The 20,299-nt window shown below is 42.5% G+C and overlaps 1 long non-coding RNA gene across 1 annotated transcript; it reads right to left on the bottom strand.

The window, feature by feature from the left end:
• Window positions 1-443: 443 nt before the first annotated feature.
• Window positions 444-12,940, bottom strand: LOC134733854 (uncharacterized). The gene is made up of 4 exons (XR_010117397.1): window positions 12,855-12,940; window positions 12,198-12,294; window positions 1,044-1,099; window positions 444-590 (listed from the first exon to the last, which is right to left on the bottom strand). It is a non-coding gene; the product is annotated as an uncharacterized lncRNA (long non-coding RNA).
• Window positions 12,941-20,299: the final 7,359 nt, after the last annotated feature.

The following is a 20,299-nucleotide window of genomic DNA, read 5'->3' as shown; positions in this document are numbered from 1 at the left end:
AGTGCCAGAAAGAAGGGGTCTTGGCAGATGATAAATGTCCACTGCAGATCAAGATTAAATACATCCTGGCTCTGACCATCTCTCCTCTCTTTCCCTCTAAGTGCTCTTACCCAACTTAGGAGAAGTCTTCTTTTCCAGAAGTCTTTCTGTTTGACAACTTGGTTATGAGAATGTGACCCCAGTACACAAAGTTTTCTGTGGGTAAAATGTGGAAGGAATATATATTGACAACAATGATGGTGAAAAGAGAGAGGGAGAGGAGGATCAGATTACACTGTAGTTTTCACATGCCGCTCAGCAAATCTAGACCAAGTCTCTAGCAACATTTTCATTGACATAAGCTAACTCAAGCCCATCTTTGGGCTTTCATTATAACTGTGAGTGGATACCTGTTATAGAGACAGGTGGTTAGCGCTAGAGCAATGGTTTTCAGAATTTCAGATGCAGCAGAACACTCTTTATTTATCACAAAGAAAATAGCATGAACTTGAATATGTAGAACAGATCAGACCAGTTATATTGTAATTGAAGTTTCCCTTCTGCTACCCTCCTCAGGAACCTGAGCTCCACAGGACTCAATGAAAAAGCAACTGTAACAGAAGAGATAGGTAAGTTATATTCTCTGTTTACTTTGTTTATGTCTGAATTTACTTTGAAACGCTTCAGCACTGGCAGTGTGATTTGCTTGTATATGTTATTTAGATGTAATCTGCACCCAAGGGTTGATAACTTGCTGTAATTGGGAATGCATACTCCAGGGATGGTCAGCTAATATTTACCAAAGCAGCAGACAACAGAGAAAATGAGAGCCAAGTGAAAGGAGAAACCCCTTATAAAATCATCAGATCTTGTGAGACTTATTTACCACCATGAGAACAGTATGGGGGAAATCACCCCCATGATTCAATTATCTCCCCCCAGGTCCCTCCTACAACATGTGGGAATTATGGGAGCTGCAATTCAAGGTGAGATTTGGGTGGGGACACAGCCAAAATGTATCACCCGATAACAAGGTTAAGAAGGGGAAGAGCCAATATCCTCACCTGCTCAAGGTTGGATCCAACTTTGGTGGGGCCTGAGACTTACATACCTTCAGGGTCTTCTTTGAAAAAGAAGTATTAAAAATTATAAATACAAAATTATCTATGAAAATGAATGTTTAGACAGAATGAGAAAAAATGACTTCAAAAAAATTTTTTTTGGGGACGGAGTCTCTCTCTGTTGCCCAGGCTGTAGTGCAGTGGCGTTATCTCAGCTCGCTGCAACCTCCACCTCCAGGGTTCAAGAGATTCTCCTGCCTCAGCCTCCCGAGTAGCTGGGATTACAGGCATGCACCACCATGCCTGGGTAATTTTTGTATTTTTAGTAGAGATGGGGTTTCACCATGTTGGCAGCTGGTCTTGAACTCCTGACCTCAGGTGATCCACCCACCTCGCCCTCCCAAAATGCTGGGATTACAGGCATGAGCCACTGTGCCTGGCTGATGACTTCAAATTTTAAAAAGTTTACAAATACCACAAAAAATCCCCCAAATAACACAGTATTTCTATTAATTAATGGTTGATATGGCTGTGTAATATATTTTCTTATGTTTGTTGCTGCTTCCTCTTTCATGGCCTCTTCATGTCACCAGCATGTTGTAATACTTTCTATAGAGAGAATAAAATAATTTGGTGCTTCCTCTAACTTGGTTGATCAAAATTTTTTCCATGTTAATTTTTAAGATTCATAAAACATGGAACTTCAATAGACAAGTTCACTCTTTGTAGTTCTTCCACAAGGTTGTGCACTATAAACAGACAAATTCTGATGAATTTAGTTTTGCATAATATCTTCACAAAAGAAAACATCATGGAGTGTTTATAATTGTATACAGTGCATATACAGCACACTCTTGACAGAATGTCCTTTATTAGAAATTGATGAGAACAGAATCCTCCACTTAGAATTGTTTATGTCTTGATAGAAAGACACTTCCAGAGATTAGTTTCTGGCTTTGCACAATTAAAACCTTGTTTCTTCCCCGCTTCCTGTGAGGATCCAGTGCTGGGTGCCATAGCATAGGTTCATGTTCATAGGTGCTCTGGTTCTGTATCTTCCTGTTACATCACTTGGTAAGTTTGCCCCGTTGATGGTAAGAATATTCCTGCGCAGGACAGCTAGGAATAAGTTAACTACACATGGAAATGTCTGCAAACCACATAAATACCTCCCACTAAACTTCAGCTAAATGTATCACCAACTCAACTTTCCTTAACTAAATCCCCAAAATGCTTACAATCACTCCCCACCACCTGAAAGGGGAGACTGGCTGAAAGAAATTCATAATGGAAAGAGAGAGTGCCTTATTCCATTGTGGTTCAAATCTGTTCTTTGCAAAATTTATAAAACTGTCTACCATGTAAACAGATGGCTGGGGACCCTCCCAGGGCCTTGGAAGTGGTCCATCACATGAGAGCTCTGATATTTAGCTTCATTTGTTTCATAATACAATGCCTCTCCACCAAACTATAGAGGGTCACCAATATTTACCTTGGGAACAGCCAGTTGAATTAGGTGGGTTTGCAACAAAGGGAATAAATGGAAGACAGGCTTTTTCTATTTATAAGCTTCTGCTTATAATCATCAGCAAAACAGTCACACATAAAATAACTGCCAAAAACTTAACAAAACTACATGGCCAAAAGTGCAATTTAATGTAGTAGAAACGAAGTACAAATTACAACAAAGGGAGGGTGAATAAAGAGGGTGGATGGTTTAATCACAGGAGGTTTTGTGGAAAAGGTGAGTTTGAAATAGCTTTTGAAAGGAGTGAGGCACAGAAAGAAAGGGGAAAATGCATTTGAGGAAGGCCTGAAAGGTCTAAATACACTGAAGAACATCAAATTATATATAGGGATCAGCTGAAAATTGACTGGAAAGGCGTGTTCATGAAACACAGCATAAAATTAAATTTTAATAAGACTGTTTATGGTCAGAACGAAGTAACTAGTGCACATCTAGTCCACCAAGTGTCAGCAACTAGAAAACTACACAAAAATATTAATATCTGAAATAGTTATTTTCAGTTATTGAACAATAGGCATTTCAGGTGTGAGATCTCAGAGAGATAAGTAACAAGTGAGGTGAGCCCTGCCATAGCCATAGCCTTTTATTTCAATGCATTTTCTGGACCAGTTGCAGGAAAGGGGAATTCAATCAGAGTATGGCAGTCTCATTGACTCAAAAAGTCAGAGACTGGAGTTCAGGAAGGCTGAGGCAGCTGGATGGAACTTGTGAGACAGTAGCAGAGTGAAAGAGCAACATAGAATAAGTTCCAGAAATCTGCAGAGGATCCTCTTGAATCTTTGGCTAAATAATAAGGTGTATATGTTTAAAGTGAAACTCCATAAACCCTGGGAAATAATAAATGATTAAGGAAAGATAAATTATGGGGAACTATAAACTGAGCAACTACCAGAACTTCCACAGGATTGGGAGATATTTAAGTTCAGGCCAGCCAGAATGGAAAGACCTCATTGGGTACTTGATGCATTCAGGTGAAATCCCAGAAAGAGTATGTCTTACTAGTAGGGCTAAACTAGTCCTAGAGCAAAGGATACTCTAGACTCTTTCTAAAAAAGCCTCAAAGGGATAAAGCTGATCTGAAATTAATTTATTGCAAGAACAAAAATCAATAATTTTTTTTTTTTTTTTTTTTGAAATGGTGTCTTGCTGCTGCCCAGGCTGGAGTGCAGTGGCACAATCTCAGCTCACTGCAGGCTCCGCCCCCCGAGGTTCACGCCATTCTCCTGCCTCAGCCTCCCGAGTAGCTGGGACTACAGGCGCCCGCCACCTCGCCCGGCTAATTTTTTGTATTTTTAGTAGAGACGGGGTTTCACCGTGTTAACCAGGATGGTCTCGATCTCCTGACCTCGTGATCCACCCGCCTCGGCCTCCCAAAGTGCTGGGATTACAGGTGTGAGCCACCGCACCCGGCCAAAAATCAATAATTTTTAAAGAAACACAAGAAAATTTAGGCCAACAATGGAATATTCACAATTGCCAGTATCCAGTCAAAATTATTAGACATGCCACGAACAAGAAGTGTAACCCATAATGAAAGGGAAAATCAGACAATAGAAGCAGATCTAGAAATGACAAAGATGCAATTAGCAAACAAGGACTTTAAAACGATTATAAATTTGTTCAAGCAATTAAGGGAAAACAGGAACATAATAAATAAGTAAATGGAAATCATTAAAAGAAACAGGCCAGGCATGGTGGCTCACGCCTGTAATCCCAGAACTTTGGACAGCCGAGGCAGGTGGATCACCTGCGATCAGGTGTTCAAGACCAGCCTGGCCAACATGGTAAAACCTGTCTCTACTAAAAATAGAAAAAATTAGCTGGGTGTGGTGGCAGGCCCCTGTAATCCCAGCTACTTGGGAGGCTGAGGCAGGAGAATTGCTTGAACATGGGAGGCAGAGGTTGCAATGAGCTGAGAGCGCACCATTGCACTTCAGCCTGAGGAACAAGAGTGAAACTCCATCTCAAAAAAAAAAAAAAAAGAAAAAGAAAACGAAACAAATCAGCCATCTAAAGCTAAAAAATACCCCAATATCTAAAAAAGCCCACTAGGCAGATTTAAAAGCAGATTCTATATTATAGAAGAAAAAAATTAATAAAAGACACATTATATAAACCCTAGAGCAAACTATTAAAAAAGTTATAGCTAATAAGACAATAGTGATAATAAAATGAAAAAATAAATTTTTTAATTCAAAAGAAGGGAGAGAGAAAGGAAAACAAAACAAAGAAAAAATGAAACCAATAAATCAATAGTTAACTGATTTAACACAGCCATATCAATAATTGTAGTAGGTAAAACTGGACCAAAATCATCTATTAAGAGGTACTATTATACTTGGTAGAAAAGTATAGTAGGATCAAAATCATCTATTAAGAGATACTATTATACTTGGTAGAAAAGCAACATCCAACTATATGTTTTCTACAAGGCTTAGTTTTTTAATACAAAGATACATACAGGTAAAAGTTAAAGAACAGAAGATATACCAGGCAAATATTAATTATAAAGCTAGAGTGGCCACTTTGAAATCAGAAAAAGTAGACTGCATGATAAGAAATATTTCCAGGCTGGGCACGGTGGCTCACGCCTGTAATCCCAGCACTTTAGGAGGCCAAGGCAGGCGGATCAGGAGGTCAGGAGATGGAGACCATCCTGGCTAACACGGTGAAACCCCATCTCTACTAAAAATACAAAAAATTAGCCAGGCGTGGTGGCGGGTGCCTGTAGTCCCAGCTACTCAGGAGGCTGAGGCAGGAGAATGGCGTGAACCCAGGAGGCAGAGCTTGCAGTGAGCCGAGATCGTGCCACTGCACTGCAGTCTGGGCGACAAAGCGAGACTCCATCTCAAAAAAAAAAAAAAGAAGAAAAAGAGAAATATTTGCAGATTAAAGGGAAATATTTCATCATAAAAAAGGGTCAATTGCTCAAGAATACTTACAATATTCAATGTATGAGCACCTAATAACAAAGTTTGAACATACACAAAGAAAAAACTGACAGAGCTGAAAGAAAAAACACACAAATACAAAAGTATAGTTTGAGATTTTTAATAACCCTCTCTCAGTAGTTGATAGAACAAAATTTAAAACAAGAAAGTAAAAACTATCTTCTGCTTTTTGTAGTCCCTCCCCAACCAAACTCCCAACACTATGTCAGTCATCAATTCCAAGCAAATGTTTGATGAATGAAAAAAATCCTCAAAATAAGCTTTGTTTTCCATTAAAGAGAAAACAACCCCTAAAAATAAAAAATGGATACTAGCAAGACAGATAAAGAAAGAAAAAGCAAAAACACAAAAATAAATATTAATAATAAAAGAAGGGACAGCATTATAAGTCTTCTAGACATTAAAAAATAAAAAGGGGATATTATGAACCACTTATGCCAACCAATTAAAAAGTTTAGTTGAAATGGATAATTCCTTTGAAAACATGAATAACTCAAATTGACACTAGAAGAAATAGAAAATTTCAACAATTCTATGTTAAGCCTAAATAAATTGGATTTATAACTTAAAATCTTCTGACAAAGTGGACTCCGGGCCTAGATAGATTAAATAATGAATTCTATCAAACATTTAAAAAGAAAATAATACCAATCTTAAGCAAAATCTTTCAGAAAATAGAGGGGGAAGAAATACTTCCCAACTCATTTTATGAAGTCACCATTATTCTAATAACAAAACCAGACAAAGACATTAAAAGAAAGTTATAGTCTAATTCCTTATGAACATAGCATAGATAAAAAATTCTTAACAAACTATTAGCAACTAGAATCCAGAAATACAATTAAAATGATAATACATCATGACTGAATGGAGTTTATTCCAGGCCTGCAAGGTTTATTTAACATTTGAAAATCAATCATTGTCATTCATCACATTAATAGAATAAAAAAGAAAAATCCTATGATCATTTACAACAATGCAGAAAAATCATCTGATGAAATTCAGTGCCTTGTTATGATTTTTAAAACTCAGTAAACTAGGAATAAAAGACAATCATCTTAACCTAATAAAGGAATCAATGAGAAACCTAAGCAAATACTGTAAATTAATATTGAAAGACTCAACATTTTCCCATTAATATTGAGATCCAGGGGAGAATGTTTTTTCTCTTCTATTCAACATTATATTGGTGTCCCACCAGTAAAATAAGACCAAAAAAAAAAAAATCTTACAGATTAGAAAAACAGAAGTTAAACTTTTTTTATTCACATAGTACACAATTTTCTTTTCTTTTCTTTTTTCTTTTCTTCTTTTAGTTAATAGAGATGAGGTCTTGCTGTGTTGCCCAGGTTGGTCTCAAACTCGTGGCCTCAAGCAATCCTCCCACCTCAGCCTCCCAAAGTGCTAAGATTATAGGCATGAGCCACCATGCCCAGCCATGTACATAATTTTCTATCTAGAAAATACTAACAAGTCTACCCTGAATGGCTACTACATTAATAAGTGAATTTAGTAAGGTTGTAGAATACAAAGTCAAACATAAAAAATCAATTGTATTTCTGTATACAAGCAACAAATAAGTGAGACATTAAAATGTAAAACATCATTTACAATAGCATCAGAAATAGATAATATTTTGGAATTAATTTAACTAAGCATGTATAGGACCTATGCTAAAAACTACAAAAAAAACTACTGAAAGAAATTAAAGACATTTTAAAAATGGAGACACATACCTGTTTGTGAATTGGAAAACTCAATATTGTTATGCTGTCCATTCTCACACATTGATATATAGATTATATGCAACCCCAATCAAAATCCCAGCAGGCATTTTTTCTTTAAGCAATTGTTATACTGAACCTAAAATTTGTAAGAAATGAAAATAGCCTATGTTAGCCACAACAATTTTGAAAAAGAAGTTCAAAACTGAAGGATTTAATTTGATTTCAAGACTTACTTTAAAGCTACAGTAATCAAGAAGTATTGACTCTGGCTGCTTCCTCATTATGATGGTAGAGTTGAGTAGTTGTAACAGGAACCATACGGCCCAGAAGGCCTAAAATCCTATCTGGCCTTTCACAGAAAGAGTTTGCTGACCTCTGTGATACACGATGCTTATATGTAAGACACTCCTATCTATAATTCCCGGTCTGCCAGGTATTTCACCAATTTCTTTGTTACTCATTATAGCATATTAAAGTGCAGATAAGAGAAAATAATTTTAGAAATAATATTTAATCCCTTCTAATTTATTTAAAACCAAAATTGTTCATAGATTTTGGCACTTTATGGTTAATGATATGTTATTTGCAATATCCCTTACAACTGTGTACAAAGCCATAGTGGAAAACCAGTCCTACCAGGATGAAGATAATTACACATTAAATTTGTATTGTATGTAAATATGTATATGAGACATTACAAGCATTATTTGACCCATTTTTTAAATGAGGAGGCTGACTGGCAAATGCATCTATCAGAGCCTGCAGAAAGTGAGGAAGGCATGGTTAGGAAAAACAGACCAATTGGACAGTGGAATTAATAGGTTCAAATTGGTGATAGATTGGACATAGGTAATGAAGACAAGAAAGTATTGGAAAATTTTGAGAGTTGTTGTGAATCTGGGTTTTTAGACAGGGTTGCCATTGACCTGGTAGGAAAATTGTGAAAAAACATTTATTTCGCCATTGAGAGCAGATTGATTATGAGTTCCATTTCTAATTGCTTAAAGTGGTGCTTTCCAAACTAATGGATTTACAAAGTACCTGGTCATCTTGTTAGAATGCAGATTCTGATTCAGCAGTTTTGGGACAAGGCCCAAGATTCTGCATTTCCAATCAGCTTCCAGGTGATTCTGATGTGACTGGTTCAGGAACCACACCTTTTTAGAAAAGCATTAAATGTGACTAAAGGAAATCCAAGTGTAGATTTCTTCTGGAAGGTAAGAGGAGGGTCCTGACAGGGAATACTGTTTATGCAGTTGGAAAGAAGCTATTTGTCTTCTCTAGAGGAAAGATACATAACTAAGGGCCTGTAATCTTGAGGAGATTCTCAGTGCAGAGAAGAGAAGGATCCAGAACAATCAAGGAGACAGAATAAGAGCTATCAGAAAAATAGAAGAACCAGGAGCATTTAGCGTCATTAAGGAATCCTACGGAATACTGAATTTCAAGGAGTCAATCAATGAATTCCAACATGCAACTCATTCATCACACCATCTTTCCTGGCCCCCTTTCTTTGCCTTCTTTGGTCTTTTTTCCAGCACTCTCTAGAATGTAGTAGATGCTTACTGGACTGTCTTTCCAAAGCTTCCCCACTCCTTTTTTTTTTTTCAGGAAAGCCTCCCATCATCAATACGACTACCATAAGAGCTGCCATGTTTTTATGTGACTCTCTGTCCTCTTCCTACAGTTGATTGATTCAGGCATGGACACCTGATCCCAGCTCAACCAATCGTAAATTTCTTCTCTGGGATTATTCAAACTAGGATTCTACAGAGACAAAAGTTGTCAGGTGCAAAACAGTCTTTACAATAGGAAAAGTCGTTAGGCACAAAATCTACTAGTCCTAATATGCAGCCATGTTAGGAGCCAGTAGAGAGAAAAAGTAAAGACAGGTGATGGAAGACAGTCCTAGCAGTGTTCCAGTTTTTGTTCCAACTGTTCCCAAGCCCAATTACTTTCGTTCCTTTCCCATGATTTGGTTATTCAATGTTCCCTTCAGTGACCCAGAAAATTCCCCCTGTTGCCTAAGTGAGTTTGAGTCACTTGCAACAGAATCCTGACTAATACATGGCAAGCCTTATCTCCACTCATTTTGTCTTATACACCATCTTCCTTTGGGCCCATGCGCCCTGTTGACTGCAGCTTTCCCAGGTTTTTCCTTAGAATGACACCAGGCCAAAACCAGCTGCTGGGCAAGGACCATAAACCCCAGTGTTGGTCTTGATGGATGTTAATGTGTCACTGAACACCAATGTACCAAATCGATGTGTTCATGGCAACAGCCGAAAAGAGCCCACAAAAGTCTAATCTTTGGCACACTGGGGGCTACACTGGCAGATTGTTAAGACCCTGGGGGCAAAACTTAATTTGCATAAGTATTTGCAATGCACAATTTCCTTTTTATTCATTTACACTAAATTAAATTCATTTTGGAATCCCCAAAGTTATTGCTGTTGACTTCTCTCCCCTTACTTCATGTTCTAGGTATATTTCCCCAAAACTGAAAGCCATTTTCATCTCTAGTTTTCTGGATGCCTCAGATCCCAGGTGAGGTTTAATCCCTCCACAGTTCTTTAAGATTAGCAAAATAAATTAACTCCTTAACTACTGGGAAATTTAAAAAACAAAAAAACTGCTGTTTTGCAAAAATGCAAATATTATTAGAACGCCCTACTCTCTTCCCTACCCCCAACACACACACACACACACACACACACACACACACACACACACACTGGCACGCACACAGGCCTGGCTGCACTCGAGAAGCCCACTCCCACCACCCCTTCTGCAGACAGAAATGCTGGCATTCGTAAGCTGTCACACTGAGGAAGACAGCAGCTGTGTTATTCCATGATTTATAGAACAGATTTGCATTTCCTTGCCTTTGAAGCTTGCCTATAATCTGCCACATAAATATTTGAAAGACAGGATGGTGGAAACAGACCTAAGCAGCTTAATCGAACACTTGGCAGGTAGAGGACTTGGGCTGGTGTTCATTTCAAACACCCCCATTGCCCTGAGGCCTCTTGGTGTGTGTGTACAAAATTGAAATTCAGTGTTCAAACCCAAACCTACAGTCGCAATTCCACTTGAAGGAAAAGTCAGAAGAATGCCCCTCTGAAAGCAGGTTTTGTTTTGTCTGGTCTCCTGAGGCAAAAGCCCAGTAGTCTTTCTTAAATTCTGCTCCAGGAAGCAGGAAGCAGGGAGCATAAGTGTCTCAGCCACTCCAGAAGCCCCAAGTGTGCTCATGCAGGGACAGGAGCTCTGCCCTGCCTCACAGAGGCCCTGAGGCCACAGAGAGGCACTTTCACCAGTGAGCAGGCACATTCCTGTCCTGGAGACCAGTCATAGCTCTGGCTGCCCCAGAGAACCAGGATTCCCTGGTAGGGGATCAGGCAAGCCTTCGATTTTCCATGCATCCACCTTCATGCAGCTTTTCCCAAAATATGGTATGGAGAACACTTTCTGAAGTTCATGTTAAATGGCCACAGTCACAGTGCTTTTTTTTTTTTTTTGAGACAGAGTCTTGCTCTGTCGCCCAGGCTGGAGTGCAGTGGCGCGATCTCAGCTCACTGCAAGCTCCACCTCCCGGGTTCATGCCATTCTCCTGCCTCAGCCTCCTGAGTAGGTGGGACTACAGGCGCTTGCTACCACGCCCGGCTAATTTTTTATATTTTTTTTAGTAGAGACGGGGTTTCACCGTGTTAGCCAGGATGGTTTCGATCTCCTGACCTGGTGATCCGCCCACCTCAGCCTCCCAAAATGGTGGGATTACAGGCGTGAGCCACCACATCCGGCCAACAGTCACAGTGCTTTTTAACCCATTATAAGCTGTAAGTCCTGCAGGAAAAACAACAGTCTAAGTTGATTTAATCTAATTATTTAAGTGGAAAATATGCACTTTTATTTTCACAGTAGTTCTATTAGTATACTATTGGAGAATTAAAAAAACGAAAATTGGCCCGGCACGGTGGCTCACACCTGTAATCCCAGCACTTTGGGAGGCCAAGGTGGGCAGATCACCTGAGGTTGGAAGTTTGAGACCAGCCTGACCAACATGGAGAAACCCATCTCTACTAAAAATACAAAATTAGCTGGGCATGGTGGCAGGCACCTGTAATCCCAGCTACTCGGGAGGCTGAGGCAGTAGAATCGGTTGAACCCAGGAGGCAGAGGTTGTGGTGAGCTGAGATTGCACCATCGCACTCCAGCCTGGGCAAAAGTAGCAAAACTCCATCTCACACACAAACAAAGGAAAATTACGCCCTAGTCTGATTCAATAAATATGTGTTGATCCCCCATATATGCTCAAGGAGGCTAGCCACAAAGGTGTCTTCACACTCAAGACAGCCCAAGAATGCCACTTACGGCCTAGGCGTCTTATCAGAAGTTCTACAAGGTAGAGGGTGGGCAGGCGAACAGAAAGAGGAGGCTCTTGAATGTAAAGGACCTTTTATAAAATTCAAAAGGGACAAGGGCAGAAGGCACAGTGAATGGAGACCCAGACTGAAAGTCAGGAGACATGGTCAGTCTAGCTCGGACAGGGAGTTGGGGATGTGGGGTGGTTAGGGACAAAACCCAAATATGGACTCCTTAAGAGAAATTTCAACCTTAAGAAGAAAGGAATCTGTCCCAGGCAGCAGCACAGTTGCAAGTCAGAGGAAGCTGCGGTTCCGGGTCTAGGGTGGTGGACTCTACTGTAATCAGCCACCCTGAAGTCGAGCAGACATCTGGGGTGTCTCACCAATCTCCCAGCCCCTAGAATGCCAAACAACCCTGCTCTGAGGCCCTATAATATTATCACACGGGGGTCAGGGAGCTACTCTCCTTCAATACTTCCAAGCAAACTGCCTAGAGCCAAACGTCCAGGAAGACTAAGCACTTTGCAGATTTGAGTGAGAAATCCGCAGGGACTTCCATAGAAACTGGGAGTCTCAGAAACACCTACCAGGTTGGTTTCCTGAGGCAGTGAGCCAGGGAAGGAGGACTGATGGTGATGTTGCCTCATTTGGATGCTCCATGAGCCTACGCAACTTTCACAAAAGCTTCAAAGGAAAACAAGATATCAAATGAATCCAGTAACAACATTCTGGGGAAAAGGCTACCTGGAAGACGGACAGAAAGGGACCAGTTTCCAGAGGAAGCCTAGGGAGGATGCCTGATGTCACTGCTGACAGAGGAAGCAGGAGGACTCAGCGATCTCTGGACTGACCAGGCTGTGATGGGTGTGGCAGGCCAGAACTGGGCAGGATCATTAAAACCCTCGGAGAGGTTTTCACTGCAAGAAAGAAGAGCTACCGGGCCTGGAGGGGAATAAGATTGGGGACCCAGGCTGCCAGTGAACTTATGCCCACCCAGAAACTCAGCTGCAGAAAAGTGGTAGGGATTATTACACCAAACTGAGAATTACAGTCTCTGCCTCCTCAGCCCCTGGCAGAGCTGCCACATGTGGCAGCAGCACTGTCCTGCCTCCAGGTGAAATAGGAGCCACTGGGATCACCCACGACGCTGCGGGAGCTATGAGGTGTACAGGAGCGTGGGGAAGGGATATCAACACACATAAAGAAAGTAGTTCCATCCTTGCCTTATATCTGTCTTTTTATACCTCCGTAGATGTGGCCAACAAAATTGCTACATAAATTGGACACTGCCCAAAGAAGTCTTTAACGCCATTCCTGGGTTCTTTGTCAAAACCATGGTGGCTTTTCCTGTCTTCACAGAGCTAAGCCCATTGTTCTGTGGTCCCTGAAGCTGTGCCTCTGACCTGGGTGGAGCTGCATGTCTAGGCAGGAGAGGCTTGGGAAGCTAGAGTTGTTGCTGGTGATCTGTTTTCAGCTTGGGGCAGGAGCCAGGCTGGGTGCCAGAAGCAACTTTTGATCAGTCATTAGGCACAGACTTTGCTCCAGCCACATAGCCACCTTGTTCCTGCCTTGGGGCCTTTGCACTTGCTGTTGGCTCTGCTTGGAGTCCTCTCTCTTGATCTGCACTGGACTTGTTGCTCCCTACTTCATCAAACGTTACCTTCTCAGAAGGACCTTCCATGTCCACCTCCAGTGCAGGCCCTGTTCACACTCCGTCCACTGCTCTGCTGATTTCCTTACGATAGTTACGGCACTCTACAAGGATCTTGTTTATTTGTTTACATGGCCACCGTCTCTTTCCCTACGGGAACGTCTGGAACATTAGCTCCACCAGGGTCATCTGAAGGCTCCCAGGGTGACCCACACAGCCCAGACCCCAGCCTGCACCCCAGGAGGCTCCTGCTCCCCACATACACAGAGCTCACCTTGGCCTTACCTCGTAGATGAGGAAGACTTTGGCGCCCACATAAATGCCCATGTGTGTCACGGTCCAGACAGCAGTGTTCATGTCTGTGAGAGGTTAGGGCAAGCCTGTCAGTCCCATGCTGAGATGCGAGGCCCTGGATGCCTACCCACCTCAGAGGGTGAAGCGGGGAGGTCTGGACACCCTCTCCATCTCAAAGGGCAGGGGGTTAGGGGAAGGCCTGGCAGGGGAGGGATCTTGTCTCTCTTGTTCACTACTGTCCACAACCTTCAGCACAATGCTGGGTATATGATAGATAGTATCCGTTGAATGAATAAATGAATAAATGCACACAGCAGCAAGCTGTGTGGCTGCTTATCCAACGTAACTGTATCCCTGCACTTCTCCCTTCCTAACATAACTTCAATCTGCTTGGCAACATGTCCTATTCATGACCACGTGTTTGCCCTAAGCTGTTCATAGTATTCTCTTTCCCTGTGCTAATAACTGGTTTTTTAAAAGGACCCATGACTTAGTTCTGACGAAAACTATGAGCAGAAGTCTACTATGTAGGTCCGGGGGTTCTGAAAGAGGTTTTCCCCTTTATAAAAAGAGAAGCAGGCACTGTCATATTATCTGGATTAGATCTGCTTAGTACAGCTGTGCCTCACTTCTCACTCTGAGGAGAGTTACTGTGAGGAAAAGTGCAACCCGACGAAGATAGCTAGGGTGCGAGCTGGAAGAAACTGGGTCTTCTATGACATTACTGAAGAACTAAATTAACCAACTCTGGAGCTTGCATACCTCTGGATTTCTTGTTATGGAGCATAATAAATTTTCTTCTTATTAAGCCATTGTGAGTTGCATCTTTTGTTACTTTACAGCCAAATGCATTTGAACGATAGAAACTATGGCATACACTGTCCCTTAGTCCTGGTGGCTGTCACCGGCCTGTAGAATAGAGCCATGGCTTTTATCCACCAGGTATACTGTAGGTAAACATGAATTAATGAATTAGTTTTTTCTTTACTTCATTCATACACCCAGCAAACTTCATTGAAAACTTATGTGTGCGGGCACTGCACTAGGAAGAGAGATCAGAAAGGCAAGCTGCCAACCCCGAAGAAGCTCAGAGTCCAGTGGGAGGAAGACTTATCAACAGAATGACAATCTAGCATGGACCCATTACAACAGAGGCATGCAGAGGTGCCACAGCAGCGGCAAAGAGCAGCAGGGACATGGCTTGAAAGAGGACAGGCAGGAGGGTAGCTAAGCTGGTTTCACAAGAGGTTGTGTCTGAGCTGAGTCTTGAATGAAAAGCAGGAGATGCCCAGGAGGACCAGCTGGCCAAGAGTCTCTCAGGCAGCAGGAACAACAATATCCCACATCGCAGAGTAGGCAAGACCACTTTTTACAACGGGCCAGGCACTGTGCTAAGTGATTACACAGACACTGCACCCTCAGATCCTTAACAATATGCACACAAGGTAAATATGGTTATCCCATTTTATAATATGGAAACGGAGGCTTCAAAGGGTCAAGGAACTTGTCCAAGTTCACACAGCCAGAAAGTGGCAGAGCCAGGCTTTGAACCTAGATCATCCAGAGCCCACATTCTGTTTACCACCCTAGCACTCCTCCTACACTAGTGGACCCTGTTAGGGAAGCACAGTCTGTACAGCAACCCAGTGTCCTGCCCATAAAAGAAAGCACATCTCCGTGGGCAGGGGAGAGAAGAGACTGAGCACACAGGTAGGAAAATGTGTACTCTGAGAGGGCTAGTGTTTAGGTGGGTGGGCAATGGAGAGAGCAGGCAGAAAAGAGAGAATGTGGGTGGCCTGAAAACACCCGTTTCTCTTCTATTCTGTTTATTTGAACTTGAATGGCTTTACTCAGGGTCACCATCTTCTAACCTTTCCCCTTCAAATCACTCTTACAGTTAAATTAGCCTGAAAATTTACCAGCCCACAAATTTTTGTTAACCAGCCTGCCACAAATATTATACAGATGGCAGAATAAATAAAATTCATCGGTAGTTGCAACTAGCCTCCCTGAAATGGTAACTGGCCCCGGGCCCACAGGAACTCAGCTTTGAGAAGACTGCCTTAAATAATGAACAGGCAGATGAAACAAACAGTCTCTGGGCACTGCATGGCACTGCAAGTTGGCACCCCAGGTCCTGCAGACACCCTCGGTTTGCAGGCTGTCTTTTTCATGAAACAAGGGGGGTATCGCAGACACCCATCATCACCATAAAATAATGGCACCAGCTAATTTCCTGAGGCTTCAAGCTCAGCAGGGAAGGATATAATATTGCAAGCCAGCAGAAGCCAAGCAAGTGGTGATACAGTAGTTCTGTTTTACATTACATTAAATGTTACTATTTCTGAAGGGAATATCTGTGGAGCACTGGTGTAACCCATAGCAACCAGCTAATAAATTGTAACTTACACTGGCTCAGCTTATTGTAGGGGTGGAGAACAGCAAGAAAAAAACGACTAAAAAAAAGGCAAATGCTGGCAAAAATGCCACATTTTTTTTCCTCTTACTACCTCCTCTACACACACACACACACATGCACACACATACACACACACACACCACAAATACAGGCTGCATCAGCATTATCTAGCAAAATTACTTAAGGTGAAGTGGGACAATCAGCGGTCAGGATTTTAGAATTCTTGCCCTTCTTGTTGATCTATGTATACAATGCCTCTTTTAAAGCTCAGAAGTTGTACTTTAAATGTTGCCGACACTGGGCCCTGCCCTCTACCAGCATGACCCTTGGCATCATTTTGCAGCCTGTATTGAGGATGACAGTCCTCTGCATCCAGCCTGCACATGGAACCAAGCCTAAGCCATTTAGTTCACCGTTTTTCCTTCTGTCTACAAATAGCTCATGCCTAATTGCCCCCCTACTTCAAATTCACAGCAGGCTGGTGAGCCTGGATCTCTGCTACATTGAGCCTACTCTTTGACCTCGACCACGATAGATTCCTTCCATCCGTTAGTTCTTGTTCCCTGAGCCATTCAGTCTTTTACACATTCAATCAGTCTCTCTGAAGTGTGGGCACTGGATGTGTATTTACAGGGAATTATTCATGGGGCACTTTGTGGCCTTCAGACAGTATGTTCATCTATTTGGGTTGGTTGAACATGCACACCCACTATCTGTCCATGTGAATAGTGCTAAACTTAATGAAAGTGCTCTGTATCCTGAAATGCCCACCACTTAGCCACCAACGGGGAAGTGACCAGCATTCAGAGCACCTGAATAAGTGTTACTGGGCATCTTCCTTCTGTCTAGCCATCTCTGAACTGTGTACAGAAGAGGAGAGCCGGGGAGTCCATCAAGACTCAGACAACAGGGGCTCTTCCTGACTCTTCCCCTAGGACACAAGTGAGGGACTTAGAATCAAGCACCCATGATCAAGAACCATCTTGGGCATTTGCTAGCTGAGTGTCATTTGGCAAAATCATTTTAATTCTGGGGCCTTCATTTCCTCACCTGCGATGTGAGAACATTGAGAGTATCAGTTAGGATGCACTTGGCTGCAGGAAACAGAAAACCCAACTCACAGTGCTTCAAAAAGGAGAGAAATAGAGTTTCTTATCTGACAGTGGATAGGGCAGGCTGGAGCCTCAGTTCCTACTTCTCTGTGCTTCTCTTTTCAGCTGGTTGCTTTCATCCCCATGTTCTCTACCCCAGAGCTTGTCTTACCATTGCGGTGACACTGTTTGGGAAGAGACTGCCTGTTGGTCTCCCCACCTAGATCTGATCCCTTCATTCATTTATGAAAGCCCTGGCTTCTGGACCAGTGGCTGGCATGTGGTCTGGATGAATGGATGGGTGAATGAACGAGTGAATGATTCTAAGCAGTCTTACTTCTTGGACAATGAAAAGGAAATTTGGGGAAAATCAAAAGCTGCAACATGTGCAAAAATGCTCTATAAACTGTAAAATGCTACTAGACATTAGGAAATGTTATGGTTATTAACGATGACAATCATGAATCTTCGTGCTGTAAGAGCAGCCTCTTGGATGCTCGTGTCAGCCATAAGCACACCATACTGGCAGTGGGGTTTTTGATGAGACAATGGAAGAAAGATGGTTTTTCCAGGAAAAGTAGATGACTTTTGCCCCCCAAAACAGTTTAAACATCCACAGTGTGACTATTAATTACAAAGGTCAAAAGGTATCTTTACAATGGAGAGATCTGATGGATATCTCCTTAACCAAATAACTGAGCATCATAAACATGAAGGGCCTCCTGATATGTGCAGCAGGAAGCACACAGTAACATCTGCAGAGTGTTCTTGCCTCAAGCATTTAGCCTAAATATCATCATGAGGAAACAATCAGCAAAATCTAGATTGTGGGATGTTCAACAAGACAACCAGTGAACTCTAATAATGCTAGTGTTGGTCAGGCGTGGTGGCTCACTCCTGTAATCCTAGCACTTTGGGAGGCTGAGGCAGGAGGATTGCTTGAGCTCAGGAGTTCAAGACCAGCCTGGGCAACATAATGAGACCCTGTCTCTAGAGAAAACAAAGAAATTAGCTGGGCATGGTGGTGTGGGCCTGCGGTCCCAGCTATTCGGGAGGCTGAGGTGGGAGAACTGCTTGAGTCCAGGAGGTCAAGGCTGCAGTGCACTCCAGCCTGAGCAACAGGGTCTCAAAATAAAAAATAAATTAAATTAAAGTACATGCCAGTATCCTTAACACAAAATAAATAGTAAATAGAGGCAGAAGATTCTTTTAGGTTGAGGGAAACTAAGAAGACATAACAATCAATTTTCAATGAGTAAAGTTGAGTGGATCCTGGATTATTAAAACACTATAAAACAGATATTTTTAGATAGCTGGACTATATATCAAAGAATGCTATTGCATCAATGCTAAATTATTTTAGTGTGATAATATTTTAGAAGTGTGTAATTTTTATTTATTTATTTATTTTGAGACAGAGTCTCAATATGTCACCCAGGCTGGAGTGCAGTGGCGTGATCTCAGCTCACTTCAACCTCCGCCTCCCAGGCTCAAGAGATTCTCCTGCCTTAGCCTCCCAAGTAGCTGGGATTACAGGCATGCGCCACCACGCCCAGCTAATTTTTGTATTTTTAGTAGAGATGGGGTTTCACCATGTTGCCCAGGCGGGTCTCGAACTCTTGACCTCAAATGATCCACCTGCCACAGCCTCCCAAAGTGCTGGGATTACAGGCGCGAGCCACCGAGACTGGCCTTGTTTTGCTTTTTGAGACAGAGTCTTGCTCTGTCTCCCAGGCTGGAGTGCAGTGGCGTGATCTTGGCTCACTGCAACCTCCACCTCCTGGGTTCAAGCAATTCTCCTGCCTCAGCCTCCTGAGTAGCTGGGATTACAGGTGCCCATTACAATGACCAGCTAGTAATTTTTGTATTTTTAGTAGACACAGGGTTCTACCATGTTGGCCAGGCTGGTCTTGAACTCCTGACCTCAAGTGATCCATCTGCCTCAGCCTCCCAAAGTCCTGGGATTACAGGTGTGAGCCACCGTGCCCAGCCTGTATTTGTTTTTTGACTTCTACCTAGGCCAAACTGGGGAGCCTAGGATAACATATCAGAGTACACATATTTGTCAGGATTGCATCATTCTTTCAAAAACATTAACTGGTCCCCTGCTGTGTGTTCCTACTGTGTCTCCTCCCTCACTCCCTTTCCTTCTCCCTCTCAGTCTTCTTTTCTCTCTTCACTATCTTCCTACCAGTGATCTCAAAGGCCCCTGCATTTAAATGACCATTGTCCCTGCTCTCCAGCCCTGCATATCCTAGATAAGAGATCCTTTGAGCAGAAAGAAGGAGAAGAAATGCCGGTTATTTCTTCCCTATCATGTGAACATCACACACACACACACACACACACACACCCCTGAGGCTTGGACAAAAAAGGACAGATTAAAGTTAAGCCTTAGTGAATCAAGTCCACATTAGAGGCAGTATTTGGGACAGGGTCCCAAGGGGCTCTGAATTATGAAAGGCTGGTTCTGGCCCTGGCTGATAAAATGCAGAGCAGACCAAGCCTGGGATGCTAGGCCATCTGGCAGAGTTTCCAGACAGGGCAGGTCCTTGCTGCTTCCTGTCCCTGGGGCTTCATGTGGCCAGCAGGGCCTACCAGCCATTGGCAAGTGGCCCTTCACCCCCTGTAGTGTCCAGTCCTGACTGTGCTCATCTCCAGATGCGCACACCTCTGTGGTATTTGGCCATCTTGTGAATTTATTCCTCAAGTATGTATTCCTCTAATATGATCCTTGCTCCCCAAGCAGGGCCAGACTTCTCCACAGGCAGAACGGGGAGGGGATTATGGTGATAAGGAAGACTTTTGGGACCCCACCCTACTGCATGCCGCCTAAAGTTTAGAACGGGCATATCTTAGGCACACAACACTTTTAGGGGTCCAGAAAAAGGTTTTACTTTGTTTTAATGTCAGAAGAAAAATAATAAACTTTTGGAGGTCAAAGATTATAGTCTTCCTTATACCAATGCAGTCATAAAATATAATCTTTGGTATTTTTTTATGGTGAAAGTCCTGCTCACTCCTCCTACTCCCCAGGACACAGTGCCTAGGGCCGAGGAAGATCATGTGACCCTAGGGACAGGTTGTTGGCTCTGCTTCTCCAAACCCAGAGTGGCTAGAACCTCAGCCTCAGGGGAAAAATGAAGACCAGATGCCTCAGGACTTCTGCCCATGTCCCTTTACTCTGCCCGTGGCACCTTCTCCAGCTTCTCTCCCTGAAACAAGACAAATAAG

This window comes from Symphalangus syndactylus, chromosome 12 (assembly GCF_028878055.3).
Source record: "Symphalangus syndactylus isolate Jambi chromosome 12, NHGRI_mSymSyn1-v2.1_pri, whole genome shotgun sequence".
In the NCBI taxonomy this organism is placed as follows: Eukaryota; Metazoa; Chordata; class Mammalia; order Primates; family Hylobatidae; genus Symphalangus; species Symphalangus syndactylus.
Note: the sequence above shows the minus strand (reverse complement) of the source record. Positions and strands in the feature narration are given on the sequence as shown.